The sequence below is a fragment of the Pleurodeles waltl genome, chromosome 3_1, assembly GCF_031143425.1.
Source record: "Pleurodeles waltl isolate 20211129_DDA chromosome 3_1, aPleWal1.hap1.20221129, whole genome shotgun sequence".
Taxonomy (NCBI): domain Eukaryota; kingdom Metazoa; phylum Chordata; class Amphibia; order Caudata; family Salamandridae; genus Pleurodeles; species Pleurodeles waltl.
In genome coordinates this window covers 498031728-498049552 of record NC_090440.1, presented here as the reverse complement: position 1 = coordinate 498049552, position 17825 = coordinate 498031728, and positions in this window count along the sequence as shown.

Sequence of the window (17825 nt, the reverse complement as noted above, 5' to 3'; positions counted from 1 at the left end):
AATCATGCCACATCCAACAGGTGAACGGGCCCCTGGCTCCTCTCCAGAGAAGCTGGAGAAGCTTGTACATAAGGTCCTTACCCTGTATGGCCAGCTCTATGGCTCACCAGAGGAGCAGGTAAGTACCTCATTGGCACAATTGACTCAGTTCAATCCCATCGTTTCCCTTTTTACAGGCTATGATGTGGCCATGTGTGTCAGTTAGACTGCTTGTGTGACTGTTGTTACAGTCTGTGTGGTATCAATGGGATGTACATAGTGCAGGTATTGGTAACCAGTACTATATGTTTGTTGGACTTTTTTCCTTATGCAGGCTCATCCCAGTCTTTTTGTCGCCTGCCTCCTATTTTTTCTGACCTGTCGCTGTTGGCTCTAGGACTCTGAGCACTTTATCACTGCTGACCAGTGCTAAAGTGCAGGTTCTCTCCCATCTAAAGTTGGTATGATTGGCTTATACCTAATTGGCATATTTAATTTACCTGTAAGTCCCTTGTACAGTGGTATCCCTATACCCAGGGCCTGTAAATTAAATATTACTAGTGGGCCTGCAGCACTGCTTGCGCCACCCACCGAAGTAGACTTTCAAACCTGTCTCAGGCCTGCGAGCACAGGGCCTGTGTGTGCAGATTTCTGCCACAGAGACATGGCATCTAAATTTACTTGCCAGGCCCAGAACTCCCCTTTTACTACATGTAAGTCACCCCTAAGGTATGCCCTAGCTAGCCCTATGGGCAGGGTGCCATGTATGTAGAAGGTAGGACATGTGCCAGGTTGCGTGGCCTGTCCTGGTAGTGACAAACAGCCTAACTTGGTGTCTCACTGCTGTGAGTGCTGCCTTCTCATAGGATTGCATTAGAAATGCCCTGCCTTATGTGTAAGGAGTATTGTCTGATTTATGAGGGGTAGCGTAGGCGTGTTTGGTATGGTTGTGATGGTGATAATAAATGCTGCTTACTGGTGTAGGTGTATTTTTTAATACTATTACAGAAATGGCACTTCTAGAAAGTGCGCATTTCTCTTTGCTTATGACTCTGGTGTTTTTCAGCTTGACTTCAATCCACGTCTGGGCAGAGTGACAGTTGGGGCATTGTGCATACTTTTCAGACAGCCTGTACACAGGGAGGGTGGAGGTGTCACAGAGGTGCATCTGCATACTGAATAGTCTTCCTGGGCTGAGAGAAGGGAGAGGCGGGGCACACCTACATTTGTAAAGGCTGTGCCCCGGCCTCACACAATAGGGTTGTTTACCCCCAACTGATGTTTGGAGCCTGTGCTGGAGGAGAGAGGGGGCACTCCCAGAACCAGTTGTAACTGGTTGGAACCTCCTCTCCCCCACCATTGTAAAACACTGTAACGACTGAGTATAAGTACAGGGGAATTTTCCCAACAATTTGGAGACTCTTGGAATTATCTTGGAACTGGACACAAAAGGCTGGAAGGACTCACCAGGAACCACCATTGACTGCCGCTGCTGTGCTGACCTGTGACCTGCTTGGTCACTGAAAGGACTTGCCACCTGCTTGCATCCCCTGTGTGCTGTCCTGTTGTTGGGCCCCTTCACCTGTGGAAAATAGATACATTTGCACACGTAACAGTAACGCAAAAAAACATTCAAGTTTCAATGATGTATTCAAATCATATTGCACATCTAATATAAACTGAAACAAAAATCAAATTTTTGCAGTCCAATCTTCAATCAAATCTTCCTCAAATATAGGTTCCACATGAATCGATCCAAAATATTTATATTATCTCCACAGTCCAAAAATAATGTCTACAAGTCCAAATTGTGTAACCTATATAATTAATTTCGGAGTTATCAATTTAGTCCAACAACTTCCTCCTTTATCCCTTAGTCAAATTGTGTTGTCTTATGTAGTTTGTTCCAGAGTTACCATTCAGTCCAGCAACTTCCTCCTTTGTCCCTTTGTCAACACGTGTTTCATCCAGGGAGTACCCCTGGATTTCATCAGGACCTCCTATAATAACATTATGCACATAATGTTATACAATACATATATTATATATTCCATAAACTATTCAATTTGTTGCAATGTAGCCAAATTATATGCTTGGCAGTGGAAATATATGTATACATCTATAGCTTAATTGTAACAAGTTTAACATTACTACTCCACATATACAAAACCAAATACCATGTGTGATAAACTGTGACTAGTTTTCCAAAGTGTGCATGCATATCCTTTACATCCTGGTTAGAAGAAACATGGTTATGGGGCCCGGGTGCAGCAAACTGGCATGCACATATATTGTACTGGGGACGGTACATTGATGATTGTTTTATGTTATGGACAGGAGATGAATCATCATTACAAGAGTTTTGTAAATATTTGAACACAAATGAAGCGAACATCGAGTTTACATGTAAATACAGTGCGACCCATTTGGAATTTCTCGATGTTGAATTATACATTGAGGGAGATAAAATTGAAAGTAGATTATATCGTAAACCAACTGCTTGTAATACCTTGCTGCACGCCACTAGTGCCCATCCTCGACATCAGATTGAAGCTATACCATTGGGAGAGATGATAAGAGCGAGGAGAAATTGTAGTAAGACTGAAGAGTTTGGTGAACAAATTAGGGATATAGGACAAAGATTCATAGCTGGAGGCTATTCTGAGACACTCATACATAAATCTCTACAGAAGGTGTGGAAAATACCCCGTAGGCAGACACTGGATTTAGGTAGAAGTCGAAAGAAAGATAATGTAAGGGATCACAAAATTAGAATCATTTTGGATTATACGGAAAATTCTCGAAAATTAGTACAAATTATGAATAAGCATTGGTCCTTATTGAGTCGGGATGAAACACTAAAGAAATTCATAGGCAAAAGACCAGAGGTGACTTATAGAAGAGGAAACACCCTCAATAATATTCTCTGTCCGAGTTATTTGACAGAGGAGACTACAAAGGATTGGCTTACAAAGCGAAATTTGGGCTTCTTTAAGTGTGGATCATGTACAGTATGTAAATGGGCTTGGCAACCAAAAAAGGATTTGGAGGACATTAGAGGGGAAAAAATACCCATAAGATCACATATTGATTGCAATACAAAATTTGTTGAATATATGCTCATATGTGCTTGCGACAAAATATATATAGGCAGTACGATACGGCCTTTGAAAGTCAGAATATCGGAACACTGTAGGGCAATTAAACAAGGGGATGAACGGTATCCCATAGCATCCCATATGAAAACATGTACAGCACAGGATGTTCATAAAATGTTTAAATTTATAGGTTTTGATTATTGTGAAATAAACCCACGGGGGGTAATAGGGAGTTGGAATTACAGAGAAGGGAATCAAAATGGATCATGAGACTGGGAGCAGTAGAATGTGGTTTGAACACAGATTATGAGTTGGAATATTTTTTAGGTGATAGATAGTTCATTTGAGAGCTGGGTCTAGGTTTCATTTCATAAATTGTGGAGATTTATATGAGATTTGTTCTCTAGAATATAACACATTAACTTAATTATATTACATTTGCTTTATAATAATCTAGTGTGTTTTAAAGGAGTAGTATATACTTATTTAGACATAATGTGTAGGAAAGTACCATCTTGCCTGGCATGTTACCCCCATTTTTCACTGTATATATGTTGTTTTAGTTGTATGTGTCACTGGGACCCTGGTAACCCAGGGCCCCAGTTCTCATAAGTGTGCCTGAATGTGTTACCTGTGTAGTGACTAACTGTCTCACTGAGGCTCTGCTAATCAGAACCTCAGTGGTTATGCTCTCTCATTTCTTTCCAAATTGTCACTAACAGGCTAGTGACTAATTTTACCAATTTACATTGGCTTACTGGAACACCCTTATAATTCCCTAGTATATGGTACTGAGGTACCCAGGGTATTGGGGTTCCAGGAGATCCCTATGGGCTGCAGCATTTCTTTTGCCACCCATAGGGAGCTCTGACAATTCTTACACAGGCCTGCCACTGCAGCCTGAGTGAAATAACGTCCACGTTATTTCACAGCCATTTTTCACTGCACTTAAGTAACTTATAAGTCACCTATATGTCTATCCTTTACCTGGTAAAGGTAAGGTGCAAAGTTACTTAGTGTGAGGGCACCCTGGCACTAGCCAAGGTGCCCCCACATTGTTCAGAGCCAATTCCCTGAACTTTGTGAGTGCGGGGAAACCATTACACGCGTGCACTACATATAGGTCACTACCTATATGTAGCTTCACAATGGTAACTCCAAATATGGCCATGTAACATGTCTATGATCATGGAATTGCCCCCTCTATGCCATCCTGGCATAGTTGGCACAATCCCATGATCCCAGTGGTCTGTAGCACAGACCCTGGTACTGCCAAACTGCCCTTCCTGGGGTTTCACTGCAGCTGCTGCTGCTGCCAACCCCTCCGACAGGCATCTGCCCTCCTGGGGTCCAGCCAGGCCTGGCCCAGGATGGCGGAACAAAGAACTTCCTCTGAGAGAGGGTGTGACACCCTCTCCCTTTGGAAAATGGTGTGAAGGCAGGGGAGGAGTAGCCTCCCCCAGCCTCTGGAAATGCTTTGTTGGGCACAGATGTGCCCAATTCTGCATAAGCCAGTCTACACCGGTTCAGGGGACCCCTTAGCCCTGCTCTGGCGCGAAACTGGACAAAGGAAAGGGGAGTGACCACTCCCCTGACCTGCACCTCCCCTGGGAGGTGTCCAGAGCTCCTCCAGTGTGCTTCAGACCTCTGCCATCTTGGAAACAGAGGTGCTGCTGGCACACTGGACTGCTCTGAGTGGCCAGTGCCACCAGGTGACGTAAGAGACTCCTTGTGATAGGCTCCTTCAGGTGTTGCTAGCCTATCCTCTCTACTAGGTAGCCAAACCCTCTTTTCTGGCTATTTAGGGTCTCTGTCTCTGGGGAAACTTTAGATAACGAATGCAAGAGCTCAGCCGAGTTCCTCTGCATCTCTCTCTTCACCTTCTGCCAAGGAATCGACTGCTGACCGCGCTGGAAGCCTGCAAACCTGCAACATAGTAGCAAAGACGACTACTGCAACTCTGTAACGCTGATCCTGCCACCTTCTCGACTGTTTTCCTGGTGGTGCATGCTGTGGGGGTAGTCTGCCTCCTCTCTGCACTAGAAGCTCCGAAGAAATCTCCCGTGGGTCGACGGAATCTTCCCCCTGCAACCGCAGGCACCAAAAAGCTGCATTACCGGTCCCTTGGGTCTCCTCTCAGCACGACGAGCGAGGTCCCTCGAATCCAGCAACTCTGTCCAAGTGGCCCCCACAGTCCAGTGACTCTTCAGTCCAAGCTTGGTGGAGGTAAGTCCTTGCCTCACCTCGCTAGACTGCATTGCTTGGAACCGCGACTTTTGCAGCTACTCCGGCCTCCGTGCACTTCCGGTGGAAATCCTTTGTGCACAGTCCAGCCTGGGTCCACGGCACTCTAACCTGCATTGCACGACCTCCTAAGTTGTTCTCCGGAGACGTGGGACTTCTTTGTGCGACTTCGGGTGAGCACTGTTTCACGCATCCTCGTAGTGCCTGTTTCTGGCACTTCTCCGGGTGCTACCTGCTGCTAAGAGGGCTCCCTGTCTGGCTTGACGTCCCCTCTACCTCCTGGTCCAATTTGCGACCTCCTGGTCCCTTCTGGGCCACAGCAGCATCCAAAAACGTTAACCGCACAATTTGCAGCTAGCAAGGCTTGTTGGCGTTCTTTCGGCGGGAAAACACTTCTGCACGACTCTACAAGGCAAGAGGGATCCGTCCTCCAAAGGGGAAGTCTCTAGCCCTTTGCGTTCCTGCAGAAACCGCAGCTTCTTCTGTCCAGTAGAAGCTTCTTTGCACCCGCAGCTGGCATTTCCTGGGCATCTGCCCAACTCCGACTTGCTTGTGACTTTTGGACTTGGTCCCCTTGTTCCACAGGTACCCTAGATTGGAAATCCACAGTTGTTGCATTGTTGGTTTGTGTCTTTCCTGCATTATTCCTCTAACACAACTTCTTTGTCCTTAGGGGAACTTTAGTGCACTTTGCACTCACTTTTCAGGGTCTTGGGGAGGGTTATTTTTCTAACTCTCACTATTTTCTAATAGTCCCAGCGACCCTCTACAAGGTCACATAGGTTTGGGGTCCATTCGTGGTTCGCATTCCACTTTTGGAGTATATGGTTTGTGTTGCCCCTATCCCTATGTTTCCCCATAGCATCCTATTGTAACTATCCATTGTTTGCACTGTTTTCTAAGACTATACTGCATATTTTTGCTATTGTGTATATATATCTTGTGTATATTTCCTATCCTCTCACTGAGGGTACACTCTAAGATACTTTGGCATATTGTCATAAAAATAAAGTACCTTTATTTTTAGTATAACTGTGTATTGTGTTTTCTTATGATATTGTGCATATGACACTAAGTGGTACTGTAGTAGCTTCACACGTCTCCTAGTTCAGCCTAAGCTGCTCTGCTAAGCTACCATTATCTATCAGCCTAAGCTGCTAGACACCCTATACACTAATAAGGGATAACTGGGCCTGGTGCAAGGTGCAAGTACCCCTTGGTACTCACTACAAGCCAGTCCAGCCTCCTACATTGGTTATGCAGCGGTGGGATAAGTGCTTTGAGACTACTTACCACTCTTGTCATTGTACTTTTCATAAGAGAAAAATATACAAAACAAGGTCAGTGTATATACACATAGCCAAAAAGTTTTGCATTCCCTCTTTTCACTCTTTTCTAAGTGCTGAAAAGTACTTCTAAACTTTCAAAAAGTTCTTAAAAGTTTAAAAAGTTTTTTTTCTGTCTTTCTAAAAAGTTCTGAAAACTTTTTTCTCTTTTTCTATCACTTTAACACTCTCTAAAAATGTCTGGCACAGGCCAAAATGTTGATCTGTCCAAACTTGCATATGATCACCTTAGCTGGAAAGGAGCAAGGAGTCTCTGCATAGAGAGAGGTTTGAGTGTAGGGAAGAATCCTTCCTTGGAACTGTTACTTAACATGCTTAGAGAACATGATAAGGCTAAAAGTGCCCCATCTGTTGAAAAAGTAGCTAATGGTTCTCAATCTGATCCAGGGACTCCCCCAGGAAAAGATTCAGGAAAGAAACTTCCAAGCCTGCCCATTACTAGACAGTCTAGCATAGTTGGTAATGATGATGAGCCACACCATACAAATAGTGTTGTCTCACATCATAGCAAAAGCATTTATTCTCACCATACTGGTAGTGATGTTTCTGTTAGCCAAGCTGTTAGGGTGGCTTCTGTAAGGGACAGGTCTCCTTCTGTTCATTCCCATCATACCTCTGTATCTAGGAATGTCCCTCCCACCAACCCTGATGACAGAATGTTAGAGAGGGAACTCAATAAGTTGAGGGTGGAACAAACCAGACTGAAGCTTAAGAAGCAACAGCTGGATTTGGATAGACAGTCTTTTGAACTAGAGAAGGAAAGACAGAAGTTGGGTTTAGAAACCCATGGTGGCAGCAGCAGCATTCCCCATAGTCATCCTGCAAAAGAGCATGATTCCAGGAATCTGCACAAGATAGTTCCCCCTTATAAGGAGGGGGATGACATTAACAAGTGGTTTGCTGCACTTGAGAGGGCCTGTGTTGTACAGGATGTCCCTCAAAGGCAGTGGGCTGCTATCCTATGGCTATCATTTAGTGGAAAAGGTAGGGATAGGCTCCTTACTGTGAAAGAAAATGATGCTAATAATTTCCAAGTTCTTAAGAATGTACTCCTGGATGGTTATGGCTTAACCACTGAACAATACAGGATAAAGTTCAGAGAGACCAAAAAGGAGTCTTCACAAGACTGGGTTGATTTCATTGACCATTCAGTGAAGGCCTTGGAGGGGTGGTTACATGGCAGTAAAGTTACTGATTATGACAGCCTGTATAACTTGATCCTGAGAGAGCATATTCTTAATAATTGTGTGTCTGATTTGTTGCACCAGTACTTGGTGGACTCTGATCTGACCTCTCCCCAAGAATTGGGAAAGAAGGCAGACAAATGGGTCAGAACAAGGGTGAACAGAAAAGTTCATACAGGGGGTGACAAAGATGGCAACAAAAAGAAGGATGGTAAGTTTTCTGACAAGGGTGGGGACAAATCTAAAAATGAGTCTTCATCAGGCCCACAAAAACACTCTGGTGGGGGTGGTGGGCCCAAATCCTCTTTTAATCAGAACAAGGAAAAGAAACCATGGTGCTATTTATGTAAAATAAAAGGCCATTGGACAACAGATCCCAGTTGTCCAAAGAAAAGCACCAATGCTCCTACCACTACAACCCCTACTGCTACCCCTAGTGTCCCTACTAATAGCAGTGGTGGTGGGAGCAAACCTACTAATAGCCAATCCAAGGGAGTAGCTGGGCTCACTATTGGTAACTTAGTTGGGGTTGGCCTTGTTAGGGAGGCCACAGAGGCTGTGTTAGTCTCTGAGGGGGCTATTGATTTAGCCACCTTAGTTGGTTGTCCCCTTAATATGGATAAGTACAAGCAGCTACCCCTAATAAATGGTGTTGAGGTTCAGGCCTACAGGGACACTGGTGCCAGTGTGACTATGGTCATAGAGAAACTGGTCCACCCTGAACAACACCTACTTGGTCACCAGTACCAAGTAACCGATGCTCACAACAACACACTTAGCCACCCCATGGCTGTTGTTAATCTCAACTGGGGGGGGGTTACTGGTCCAAAGAAAGTTGTGGTAGCTTCAGATTTACCTGTAGACTGTCTATTAGGGAATGATTTGGAGACATCAGCTTGGTCAGATGTGGAGTTGGAGGCCCATGCAGCAATGCTGGGCATCCCAGGGCATATTTTTGCTTTGACAAGGGCTCAGGCCAAAAAGCAAAAAGGACAGGGAAGCTTGGATCCTGGAACAATGAACCAAGTGCTCCCTAAAGCTAGGGCTAGTAGAAGCAAACCACTTCCTACTATCCCTCCCTCTACAGTGGATTCAACTTCTGAGGAAGAAGAATTCCCTCCCTGTGCAGAACCTACACCAGAGGAGCTGGAAGCAGACGCTGCTGAGCTTTTGGGTGAAGGGGGGCCTGCCAGAGAGGAGCTGAGTGTGGCACAGCAAACCTGTCCCACATTAGAGGGTCTCAGACAGCAAGCTGTCAAACAGGCTAATGGGGATGTCAGTGACTCTCACAGAGTTTACTGGGAGGACAACCTCTTGTACACTGAGCATAGGGATCCTAAACCTGGAGCTGCCAGGAGATTAGTGATTCCTCAGGAGTACAGAAAGTTCCTCCTAACCCTGGCACATGACATTCCCCTAGCTGGGCATCTAGGACAAATGAAAACTTGGGACAGGCTTGTTCCCCTGTTTCATTGGCCTAGAATGTCTGAGGACACAAAGGAATTGTGTAAGTCCTGTGAAACCTGTCAAGCCAGTGGCAAGACAGGTGGCACCCCAAAGGCACCCCTTATCCCACTGCCTGTGGTTGGGGTTCCCTTTGAAAGGGTAGGGGTTGACATAGTTGGCCCCCTTGACCCTCCTACTGCTTCAGGCAATAGGTTTATCTTGGTGGTAGTGGACCATGCCACAAGATACCCTGAAGCAATTCCTTTAAGGACCACTACAGCACCTGCAGTGGCAAAGGCCCTCCTGGGAATATTTTCTAGGGTGGGCTTCCCAAAGGAAGTAGTATCAGACAGGGGAAGCAATTTCATGTCTGCATACTTAAAGGCCATGTGGAAGGAGTGTGGTGTAACTTACAAGTTCACAACACCCTATCATCCACAAACAAATGGACTGGTGGAGAGATTTAATAAAACTCTCAAAGGCATGATTATGGGTCTCCCTGAAAAACTCTGCAGGAGATGGGATATCCTTCTACCATGCCTCCTTTTTGCCTACAGGGAGGTACCCCAGAAAGGAGTGGGCTTCAGCCCCTTTGAACTTCTTTTTGGACACCCTGTTAGGGGTCCACTCACACTTGTAAAGGAGGGTTGGGAACAACCTTTAAAAGCTCCTAAGCAGGATATTGTGGATTATGTACTTGGCCTCAGATCAAGGATGGCTGAGTACATGAAAAAGGCCAGCAAAAACCTTCAGGCCAGCCAAGAGCTCCAGAAGCAATGGCATGACCAGAAGGCTGTTTTGGTTCAGTACCAACCAGGGCACAAAGTGTGGGTCTTGGAGCCTGTGGCCCCAAGAGCACTCCAAGATAAATGGAGTGGACCCCACACAATTGTTGAAAAGAAGGGAGAAGTCACCTATTTAGTTGACTTAGGCACTGCCAGGAGTCCCCTTAGGGTGCTCCATGTCAACCGCCTGAAACCCTACCATGACAGGGCTGATCTCACCCTGCTCATGGCAACTGATGAGGGACAGGAAGAAGACAGTGATCCTCTACCTGATCTCTTCTCTTCCACAGAACAAGATGCTCTTGTGGAAGGTGTAGTTTTGGCTGATTGTCTTACTGCTGAGCAGAAAGACCATTGCATAAATCTCCTAGATCAATTCTCTGAACTCTTCTCTACTGTGCCAGGTACCACTTCTTGGTGTGAGCACACTATAGATACTGGAGACAGTTTACCTGTCAAAAGTAAGATCTATAGGCAGCCTGACCATGTCAGGGACTGCATAAAGCAAGAGGTCCAGAAAATGTTAGAACTAGGAGTGGTTGAGCACTCTGAAAGTCCATGGGCTTCTCCTGTGGTACTTGTACCAAAACCCCATTCCAAAGATGGAAAGAAGGAAATGCGGTTTTGTGTAGACTATAGAGGTCTCAACTTGGTAACCAAAACTGATGCTCACCCTATACCCAGGGCAGATGAGCTCATAGATACACTGGCATCTGCCAAGTATCTAAGCACTTTTGATTTGACTGCAGGGTATTGGCAGATCAAATTGTCAGAAGATGCTAAACCTAAGACTGCATTTTCTACCATTGGAGGACATTACCAGTTTACTGTAATGCCTTTTGGTTTGAAAAATGCACCTGCCACTTTTCAAAGGTTGGTGAACACAGTCCTGCAAGGGCTGGAAGCTTTCAGTGCAGCATATTTGGACGATATAGCTGTCTTTAGCTCCAGCTGGGATGATCACCTGGTCCACCTATGGAAAGTTTTGGAGGCCCTGCAAAAGGCAGGCCTCACTATCAAGGCTTCAAAGTGCCAGATAGGGCAGGGTAAGGTGGTTTATCTGGGGCACCTTGTTGGTGGGGAACAGATTGCACCACTACAGGGGAAAATCCAAACAATTATTGATTGGATTCCCCCTACCACTCAGACTCAGGTGAGAGCCTTCCTAGGCCTCACTGGGTATTACAGGAGGTTCATTAAGAACTATGGCTCCATTGCAGCCCCTCTTAATGACCTCACATCCAAGAAAATGCCTAAAAAGGTATTATGGACAGCAAACTGTCAGAAAGCTTTTGAGGAGCTGAAGCAGGCCATGTGCTCTGCACCTGTCCTGAAAAGCCCTTGTTACTCTAAAAAATTCTATGTCCAAACTGATGCATCTGAATTAGGAGTAGGGGCAGTCCTATCACAACTTAATTCTGAGGGCCAGGATCAACCTGTTGCTTTTATTAGTAGGAGGTTGACCCCTAGAGAAAAGCGTTGGTCTGCCATAGAGAGGGAGGCCTTTGCTGTGGTCTGGGCTCTGAAGAAGTTGAGGCCATACCTGTTTGGCACCCACTTCATTGTTCAGACAGACCACAAACCTCTACTTTGGCTAAAACAAATGAAAGGTGAAAATCCTAAATTGTTGAGGTGGTCCATATCCCTACAGGGAATGGACTATACAGTGGAACATAGACCTGGGAGTAGCCACTCCAATGCAGATGGACTCTCCAGATATTTCCACTTAGACAATGAAGACTCATCAGGTCATGGCTAGTCTTATTGTCCTTCGTTTGGGGGGGGGGTTGTGTAGGAAAGTACCATCTTGCCTGGCATGTTACCCCCATTTTTCACTGTATATATGTTGTTTTAGTTGTATGTGTCACTGGGACCGTGGTAACCCAGGGCCCCAGTGCTCATAAGTGTGCCTGAATGTGTTACCTGTGTAGTGACTAACTGTCTCACTGAGGCTCTGCTAATCAGAACCTCAGTGGTTATGCTCTCTCATTTCTTTCCAAATTGTCACTAACAGGCTAGTGACTAATTTTACCAATTTACATTGGCTTACTGGAACACCCTTATAATTACCTAGTATATGGTACTGAGGTACCCAGGGTATTGGGGTTCCAGGAGATCCCTATGGGCTGCAGCATTTCTTTTGCCACCCATAGGGAGCTCTGACAATTCTTACACAGGCCTGCCACTGCAGCCTGAGTGAAATAACGTCCACGTTATTTCACAGCCATTTTTCACTGCACTTAAGTAACTTATAAGTCACCTATATGTCTAACCTTTACCTGGTAAAGGTTAGGTGCAAAGTTACTTAGTGTGAGGGCACCCTGGCACTAGGCAAGGTGCCCCCACATTGTTCAGAGCCAATTCCCTGAACTTTGTGAGTGCGGGGACACCATTACACGCGTGCACTACATATAGGTCACTACCTATATGTAGCTTCACAATGGTAACTCCGAATATGGCCATGTAACATGTCTATGATCATGGAATTGCCCCCTCTATGCCATCCTGGCATAGTTGGCACAATCCCATGATCCCAGTGGTCTGTAGCACAGACCCTGGTACTGCCAAACTGCCCTTCCTGGGGTTTCACTGCAGCTGCTGCTGCTGTCAACCCCTCCGACAGGCATCTGCCCTCCTGGGGTCCAGCCAGGCCTGGCCCAGGATGGCAGAACAAAGAACTTCCTCTGAGAGACGGTGTGACACCCTCTCCCTTTGGAAAATGGTGTGAAGGCAGGGGAGGAGTAGCCTCCCCCAGCCTCTGGAAATGCTTTGTTGGGCACAGATGTGCCCAATTCTGCATAAGCCAGTCTACACCGGTTCAGGGGACCCCTTAGCCCTGCTCTGGCGCGAAACTGGACAAAGGAAAGGGGAGTGACCACTCCCCTGACCTGCACCTCCCCTGGGAGGTGTCCAGAGCTCCTCCAGTGTGCTCCAGACCTCTGCCATCTTGGAAACAGAGGTGCTGCTGGCACACTGGACTGCTCTGAGTGGCCAGTGCCACCAGGTGACGTCAGAGACTCCTTGTGATAGGCTCCTTCAGGTGTTGCTAGCCTATCCTCTCTCCTAGGTAGCCAAACCCTCTTTTCTGGCTATTTAGGGTCTCTGTCTCTGGGGAAACTTTAGATAACGAATGCAAGAGCCCAGCCGAGTTCCTCTGCATCTCTCTCTTCACCTTCTGCCAAGGAATCGACTGCTGACCGCGCTGGAAGCCTGCAAACCTGCAACATAGTAGCAAAGACGACTACTGCAACTCTGTAACACTGATCCTGCCGCCTTCTCGACTGTTTTCCTGGTGGTGCATGCTGTGGGGGTAGTCTGCCTCCTCTCTGCACTAGAAGCTCCGAAGAAATCTCCCGTGGGTCGACGGAATCTTCCCCCTGCAACTGCAGGCACCAAAAAGCTGCATTACCGGTCCCTTGGGTCTCCTCTCAGCACGACGAGCGAGGTCCCTCGAATCCAGCAACTCTGTCCAAGTGGCCCCCACAGTCCAGTGACTCTTCAGTCCAAGTTTGGTGGGGGTAAGTCCTTGCCTCACCTCGCTAGACTGCATTGCTTGGAACCGCGACTTTTGCAGCTACTCCGGCCTCCGTGCACTTCTGGCGGAAATCCTTTGAGCACAGTCCAGCCTGGGTCCACGGCACTCTAACCTGCATTGCACGACCTCCTAAGTTGTTCTCCGGCGACGTGGGACTTCTTTGTGCGACTACGGGTGAGCACTGTTTCACGCATCATTGTAGTGCCTGTTTCTGGCACTTCTCCGGGTGCTACCTGCTGCTAAGAGGGCTCCCTGTCTGGCTCGACGTCCCCTCTACCTTCTGGTCCAATTTGCGACCTCCTGGTCCCTCCTGGGCCACAGCAGCATCCAAAAACGTTAACCGCACAATTTGCAGCTATCAAGGCTTGTTGGCGTTCTTTTGGCGGGAAAACACTTCTGCACGACTCTACAAGGCGAGTGGGATCCGTCCTCCAAAGGAGAAGTCTCTAGCCCTTTGCGTTCCTGCAGAAACTGCAGCTTCTTCTGTCCAGTAGAAGCTTCTTTGCACCCGCAGCTGGCATTTCCTGGGCATCTTCCCATCTCCGACTTGCTTGTGACTTTTGGACTTGGTCCCCTTGTTCCACAGGTACCCTAGATTGGAAATCCACAGTTGTTGCATTGTTGGTTTGTGTCTTTCCTGCATTATTCCTCTAACACGACTTCTTTGTCCTTAGGGGAACTTTAGTGCACTTTGCATTCACTTTTCAGGGTCTTGGGGAGGGTTATTTTTCTAACTCTCACTATTTTCTAATAGTCCCAGCGACCCTCTACAAGTCACATAGGTTTGGGGTCCATTCGTGGTTCGCATTCCACTTTTGGAGTATATGGTTTGTGTTGCCCCTATCCCTATGTTTCCCCATTGCATCCTATTGTAACTATACATTGTTTGCACTGTTTTCTAAGACTATACTGCATATTTTTGCTATTGTGTATATATATCTTGTGTATATTTCCTATCCTCTCACTGAGGGTACACTCTAAGATACTTTGGCATATTGTCATAAAAATAAAGTACCTTTATTTTTAGTATAACTGTGTATTGTGTTTTCTTATGATATTGTGCATATGACACTAAGTGGTACTGTAGTAGCTTCACACGTCTCCTAGTTCAGCCTAAGCTGCTCTGCTAAGCTACCATTATCTATCAGCCTAAGCTGCTAGACACCCTATACACTAATAACGGATAACTGGGCCTGGTGCAAGGTGCAAGTACCCCTTGGTACTCACTACAATCCAGTCCAGCCTCCTACATAATGTATTTACAGCATAAGACTGGAACATAGTGAAATATATAAGATATAAGGTATAGATAAGCTCTCATTATATGGAGTAAGACACATCTAATTAAATTTATAGGGAAGCTGGATAATATATTATTTCTGCAATTTACTTATCAGTTTTTAAGAAATGGTGAAAGTGGTAAATATACTATTGGTGGAGTAGATTGGAGCATTATAACTGCAGTCGACAACATCGGGGAAATGCTGTTGTCATAACAAAAATATTGTAAAGGAGTCTGTCTTTAGTTTCTACTATCCCGGAAACGGGGATGGGAATGCTTGAAGTCCGTCCTCCATTTCTATCTTAAGGAAAGACGTATAAATGGTTGGAGGTTACGGAGCTTCGGTTTCAAACACTGGAGCCGAATAGGACGGCAAAACCATAGCGTACTCGCTTTTGTTAATACATTTATCAGGTAAGAATAGAGTGTTAGGACTATGAATACAACTTTTAGGTTATATTGTGGGGGATTTTGGATTTAAGGACAAGAATTTATCAAATATCGCATTCTTCATATAATTTTATAGAGATACAAAGAAGACTATAATTAACGATTGGAGCTACTATAAAGGAAAAAAGAAAACGTAGATATACTGGGTGAGTGGTATACATATATACATTGTAGTAGTGTACAGTTCTTAGATTATATTTAAAAAGAAATGTCTGCTGAAGAGTTATGATATTTTACCTGTGTTTAAAATAGGATATAAGAAATAAACAAAAAAACTATAAAGGATACTATGGTGCATAGATAACAATCAAGGTTACTCTGAAGGTATGATTACTTTAAATGTAGCTTGAGAAATTTGGCTAAGTTTGGGGAGCATCCTCTATGAACACACTGCAGAATAGGGTGATCTGTGCATGAGATGTACACTTTTATCTGTTTTGTGATGTAAAGGATATGCATGCACACTTTGGAAAACTAGTCACAGTTTATCACACATGGTATTTGGTTTTGTATATGTGGAGTAGTAATGTTAAACTTGTTACAATTAAGCAATAGATGTATACATATATTTCCACTGCCAAGCATATAATTTGGCCACATTGCAACAAATTGAATAGTTTATGGAATATATAATATATGTATTGTATAACATTATGTGCATAATGTTATTATAGGAGGTCCTGATGAAATCCAGGGGTACTCCCCGGATGAAACACGTGTTGACAAAGGGACAAAGGAGGAAGTTGCTGGACTGAATGGTAACTCTGGAACAAACTACATAAGACAACACAATTTGACTAAGGGATAAAGGAGGAAGTTGTTGGACTAAATTGATAACTCCGAAATTAATTATATAGGTTACACAATTTGGACTTGTAGACATTATTTTTGGACTGTGGAGATAATATAAATATTTTGGATCGATTCATGTGGAACCTATATTTGAGGAAGATTTGATTGAAGATTGGACTGCAAAAATTTGATTTTTGTTTCAGTTTATATTAGATGTGCAATATGATTTGAATACATCATTGAAACTTGAATGGTTTTTTGCGTTACTGTTACGTGTGCAAATGTATCTATTTTTCATTGTTGATAACATAATGTTGTCTTTTTGGGGGATGTAGAGGGTGTGACCCCAGTCATTTGCACCGTATGATATTGTGAAGTATTAATATTACAGAGTTGGAGTGGGATGCGCTTATCACTCACTACTTACCCTCCCTTTTGATGCCCCTTCACCTGTGGGCCTTTTTCCAGGACATGGTCCCCCAGGGGCAGGGTGCTGTGGCTCCTGACCCCTGCATCCATTTTTAGCACGTAGAGTGCTTCCAGATCTCTTCAAGACTAAGCACTTTGGAAAGCACTTTATATCTTCGAGGCCTAGTGTTTAGGGTAGAGAAGTGCTGCCTCTTTTGCACTCCCAGCGTTGGAAAAGTGCTGTATTTCTGTGAAAAGATATCACCGCTGCAACCTGGGCTGTATTACAATGCAGCTGCGGAGCCGCACTGTTTTCCGTGCCCCCGTGGCATGAATGAACCTGTAAAATTGGTTTTGGAGCAAGCGCGCCCCTAGCAGTGCCCCCGGGGTAAGGATCGCTCCAAGGAGCACCCCTGGGGCACCAGAAGGCCCTTACTGGGCCCGGACAAGATGGGCAGGAGAGAAGGAAGCCTCTCCTTGCCCCACCAAGCCCAGGAGAAGTATCTGCTGGACAGTGGGCAGGGCGGAAGCCTCGCCAGAGGCCCCCCTCCACCGCTGGTCCCTTGTCTGTCCCCATGTGGGCCAGAACCTGATCCTCGCCCCCCCCCCTTGTTGGAGGGCCAGTGAAGACCCAGGGGGGTGCCCCAATGATCGCGGGCCCCAGGAGGGGCCTGCCCTTAAAACAGAGGGGGTGCGTGGCTTCCTCCAACTCCTGATACTTTTCCCCGACCTTGGCCCCCCTTGTGAGGGCTGGTGGATGCCGGGGGGGCCCCCAGTGATCCGGGGCCCAAGAGGGGCCCGTCCTGAAACCAGAGGGGGTGCATAGCACCCCCTCGCTCCTTTACCAACAGTAATTGGTGACCTTGGCCTCCCTTGTGAGGGCCGGTGGAGGCCCAGTGGGGCCCCCAGCGATCACGGTCCCCGGAGGGGCCCGTCAGGAGTACAGAGGGGGTGTGTGCCACCCCTCTCTACCCTGGGGTTTTAAGGAGGCTCACACATTGCGCAGAGGAGCGCCGGGGGCCCCTTCTCCGTTCCTTGGTATTGGAGGTGCCTCATCTGAAAAGCAGGTACAACTACAAGACAATATATATGGTCTAAGTTCTTTTTAGAGACTTTAGTGGTTTATATGTTGCCTACCTGTTCTATGATGTTTCATATGTGTATGAAAGTGTTCCTTTTATGGGCATAACATGCTAATAAGTTTTTTATGACTTGCCATACGTTTTATAATGTTCCTAAGATGGGCGTTTATGATATTCTTATGACAAGTGCTGTG